Source organism: Sander lucioperca, chromosome 6 (assembly GCF_008315115.2).
Source record: "Sander lucioperca isolate FBNREF2018 chromosome 6, SLUC_FBN_1.2, whole genome shotgun sequence".
In the NCBI taxonomy this organism is placed as follows: Eukaryota; Metazoa; Chordata; class Actinopteri; order Perciformes; family Percidae; genus Sander; species Sander lucioperca.
This window is the reverse complement of record NC_050178.1, coordinates 23,671,651-23,676,650: the sequence shown is the minus strand read 5'-3', so window position 1 is coordinate 23,676,650 and position 5,000 is coordinate 23,671,651. Positions and strand designations below refer to the sequence as shown.

Here is a 5,000-nt window from a genome sequence, read left to right as displayed (position 1 = left end):
GCTGGGGGAACTCGTATTAATGTTAAAAAAAACCTCATTAAGTGAAATTTTCATGTGATGGGACCTTTAACGTGTTGTATCTATTGTCTGTATCTTTATGATGTCGTTTTGTGTCTTTGACTCTTCTGATACATTGTTTGTCTTTCAGTACGTGTTTGACTGACAATTTAGTAGATTTTTGCAAATACTTAAAGCTGCAACGTCTTTTGTTTTCAGCCCGTAGTCTCCAAGTGACACCTGACTCCTTTAAAGTCATTCAAAGTATAATTAATGAGTTAATTAATAGTTGATTTTTCTTATTTCACGCTGTGACGTGCATCTCTCTTTTTAAAGCCAGTAACACCAACCACCTTCTTCACTTCAATAACAATTCTAAACTATTGCGAAAAGCTCAGCGCTCACAATCATTACAGCCCCACGGATACTGGATTTTTGATGATATTGATCATCAAGATTTTAAATAATCAAATGACTTGCCGGCCAATCATGTTTGTTTTTTTAACAGATAAAATAACTAGGGCTGTGAAACGATTCATATTTTTTAATCGCGATTAATCGCTGAATTACTATAGTTAATCGCGATTAATCGCATATTTTATCACATGGTTAAAATTCTATTATTTTGCATTTCAGAACAGTTTTTAAGTCCATATTAACAATCGAAAGCAATTCTTACCAGTGGATCTTGATTGGGAATCAAATGAATGCAAAGAAAGTTACTTTATGAACTTGATTCTAAGATTTGTAATTATTTATTTACTGTAAACAAAAGAAAAATGTGTGAATCTGTCATTATTGCACAATTCCTCCAAGTACCTAACTAAAAAAACTACAAATCCCTCTCCTTACTAGAGTCAATATAGTGTTTAGTAACTCCTAAATAATGTTGCAGCTCGAGTCCGTGTTAACACAGCCCATCTCCAGTCTTACCCGGCGATAGAGAAACAGGCTGGATAGTCCGGTACACTGTTGTTTCCACAACAACAAAAACACAGCAGTCTCTGAACTCGTGTTGGGAGTTTCTTTGAAGTTGGATGTAGTCCAGTTTTTGTCTAATGAGCGGACACTTGCAAGCAGGATTGATTGAACAGGTGGCTGGCTAGCGTTAGCGTTCCACCTAGCTAGATTATACTCCAGCCCCCGTTCGCGTTTCACCGCTGAGGATGTCCCCCCGTGATCACCCGCAGGGTATTTTACAATAACTTTGAATGCACCACGAGGCTTACTAGTTTCAAGTGAATGCACCGTCTGTGTTGTTTTTCCAACAACGGCAGCTGCAGACTGCTTAACGTCCCGCTGTTGGATCCTCTACAGTGAAATACAGTCACACTTTACACCGTTTAGTGTCAGCATTTTAACCGTGTTTAATCCAGCTGCTAGCTAACGGTAGGCTAACGTTAGCTGCTGTCGAGTGAAGTGTTAACTAGCGTTACGTGCAGTGATGCTCCTGTTGCCTCTAACATCTGTTTCGGAGCATCAGAGAGCAGCGCAAAAGGCATTTAATTGGCACCGAAATCTGCGTTGCAATTCGGTCCGGTAGATACCAGTCGTTTAGGCACCGGTGCCGTATTAGCACCGGGTTTCAGTACCCAACCCTAGTCAGAAGTGACCAAAAGGTTGATTGTTTTTATTTCAAATTAAAAAATCGTATTGCTGCTACCTCTTACGTTCTGCTAAATGACAGTTCTTCTTTGTAACGTGCCTGTCAGATGTGACAGAAGAGAGAAACTTTTGTAAAGCGATGCACAAATCTCATCTGGATTTTATTGGGATGCGAGACTCTTTAAATGATGAGTGTAAACACGGCCTAAATCACCCCAACCACAGGTTTGCCATTTTCTCTCCTGCCATTTCTTGGTACTTTGTAGCAGACATATACACCAATAACGATATGTCTGCGACAAGCTAATATCAGCTGATGTATCAGAGTTTATCAGTCTAGCAGTCCAACAGTTTTCAGCATTTTACTTTCTCGATTAATCTATAAAATGTCAGAAAATAGTTTAAAAAAAACATTTCGCACAGCATAAGGTGGCATCTATAATTGGCTTACATGGTCTGATCAGGAGCCTAAAATCCAAAGTTATTCAGTTTACAATCATATACAACATAGGAAAGAAGCAATCCTCATTTGAGAAGCTGGAACCAAAGAATTGATTTTATTTCATCTCTAAAATGTTTTATTCTAATGACTGAAAAAGGTGTTGAAACATCGCTAACGTATCAAACAGCCTGAAGGTGACAGTCGGTCTGAACTGGTGACCAGAGGCCACTCTGTCATGTCTTCATTTGGTGTAGTTTACACCAGTGTTACTACTAGGGCAGTCAAACGATTAATTTTTTTTAATCGCTGAAGGTCTATAGTTAATCGTGATTAATCGCATATTTTATCACATGATTAAAATTCTATTATTTTGCATTTCTGAACAGTTTTTAAGTACATATTAACAATGGAAAGCCATTGTTACCAGTGGATCTTGATTGGGAATCAAATTAATGCAAAGAAAGTTACTTTATGATCTTGATTTTAAGATTTGTAATTATTTATTTACTGTAAACAAAAGAAAAACGTGTGAATCTGTCATTATTGCACAATTCCTCCAAGTCCCTAACTAAAAAACTAAAAATCCCTATCCTTACTAGAGTCAATATAGTGTTTAGTAACTCCTAAATAGGGCTGTGAAACGATTAATTTCTCTGAATTTCTGCGATAAAAAAAAATTAATCGCATCGCGGCGGCCCTTAATCGCATCACGATTAACGCGTTAATGCTGACAGCCCTAATTAATATCGATTGACTGATTGATTCTTTATTTATAAAGGACAACACACATTATTCAACATTTCCGTAAATGTGCCAGTGTTAGCCAGCCGGCTAATTTTCAGCCGTAGTCCTTTGGCCAGATGATTTTAGCCCAGAGCAGCAGGAAACAGCGAGACATTAGTACAGCTTAATCTGTACAGACAGAAGTCAACAAGACACCAGACAGACTGCTAAATCAACAGAAAAGCTTTCTCAGTTAGCCATGCAGAGCCACAGGAAGCATCAAAACCCCAGCACAGCTACACAGCAAACGGTATCCACATTCAGTATAAGAAGCCATGCAAACATCAGAACACACCCAAGCAACGTAGACCTAAGCCATCTTCTAACACCGTTCAACCATGCATCAATATATCTGTCAGTGGTGTCTTGTCTGCAGTCCTGTGATCTCTGCCTGTTGAGTGATGATGGACATAAACCAAGTTAGTGTGCTTTTAAATTTAAGATTGATTTCCAAATATCTACAAGGAAGATGTGCGATAATTCAGTAAACTAAGGCCGTTTTCACACCTACCTCATTTGGTTCGGACTTTCAGAGTTTTCAGTTTGGTCCGAACCAAAATTGCAGGTGAGAAAGGTGCCTCGGACCACGGTCCGGATCAAAAGACCAAATTTTGGTCCGATCAAAAGAGGTGGTCTCGGTCCGGACCAAACTGAACCATGGTTCGGTTCGTTTGCAGTATGAAAACACTTTTTGGATGGTTCGGACTTTCGGACCAATTACAGGAAGCTCTGGCAGGCTCTCATCGTTTTATAAGACTGGGGAAGCTCCTTAAAGGAACACGCCGACTTATTGGGAATTTGTCTTATTCACCGTATCCCCCAGATTTAGATAAGTCCATACACACCCTCCTCATCTCCGTGCGTGTTGTAACGCTGTCTGACGGCTCCACCGGTAGCTTAGCCTAGCACAGAACATGCAGGTGAATGGTTCCAGTAATCCTACTGCTCCGAATAAGTGACAAAATAACGCCAACATGTTCCTATTTACATGTTGTGATTTGTAGAGTCACAGCGTGTACAAAAAACAAGATCACATGACACACAGCCATCTTCTAACCGTAAACTAACTGGGAACTATATTCTCAGACAGGTTTGCTGCAAAGCAAATCATTCCACCCAAGTACTATATTCTTCCGCCTGAGAATATAGTTCCCGGTTAGTTTACGGTTAGAAGATGGCTGTGTCTCATGTTACGTTGTTTTTTGTACACGCTGTGACTCTACAAATCACAACATGTAAATAGGAACATGTTGGCGTTATTTTGTCACTTATTCGGAGCAGTAGGATTACTGGAACCATTCACCTGCATGTACTGTGATGGCCTGATGCCTCTGGAGCCGTCAGACAGCGTTACAGCACGCACAGAGATGAGAAGGGTATGTATGGACTTGTCTAACTCTGGGGGTTACGGTGAATAAGACAAATTCCCAATAAGTCGGCGTGTTCCTTTAAGGAACAGCTCAGAACTTACGTGTATGTGAGAGAGAGAGACGGTGAATGTGCTCAGAGCAGACAGCTGTCGGCTATCAGAGCTGAGAATATATCAGCAGTTTACTTGTTAAGTGGTAGTAAATGTACAGCGTAGGTTTCCGTTTGCCTGAAACTACCTCTAAATGCTGCAGCTCCTCAAACCCCGAGTACAGTTCCTGCGTCTCGCTTCTCAACAACGCAACAAAACAAAAAGAGCCGCCAAAACCTTTGACAGAGAGAGGATACGAGAGGACGGGGAAGCCCGTCTACAAACCAATCAGTTATAACTGTCGGGAGACCCAGCACACGTACAGTATCTCACAAAAGTGAGTTCACCCCTCACATTTTAGTAAATATTTCGTTATATCTTTTAATGGGACAACACTGAAGAAATTACACTTTGCTCCAATGTAAAGTATGAAGTGTCCAGCTTGTATAACAGTGTAAATGTGCTGTCCCCGCAAAATAACTCAACACACAGCCATTAATGTCTAAACCGCTGGCAACAAAAGTCAGTACACCCCTGTGTTAAATTCCCATAGAGGCAGGCAGACTTTTATTTTGAAAGGCCAGTTATTTCATGGATCCAGGATACTATGCATCCTGATAAAGTTCCCTTGGCCCCCACATCATCACATACCCTTCACCATACCCCCACATCATCACATACCCTTCACCATACCCCCACATCATCACATACCCT

General features: G+C 40.5%; 1 protein-coding gene and 1 long non-coding RNA gene across 4 annotated transcripts in view; one reads left to right on the top strand and one right to left on the bottom strand.

Moving 5' to 3' along the window:
* LOC116053772 overlaps positions 1–5,000 on the bottom strand; it is a 19,909-nt gene that overhangs the window by 6,313 nt on the left and 8,596 nt on the right. The window contains exon 2 of the long non-coding RNA XR_004105931.2: positions 1,969–1,971. This is a non-coding gene — a long non-coding RNA (uncharacterized LOC116053772). The remainder of the gene's footprint in view (positions 1–1,968; positions 1,972–5,000) is intronic.
* mtss1 (MTSS I-BAR domain containing 1) overlaps positions 1–5,000 on the top strand; it is a 105,316-nt gene that overhangs the window by 94,176 nt on the left and 6,140 nt on the right. The window lies entirely within an intron of this gene.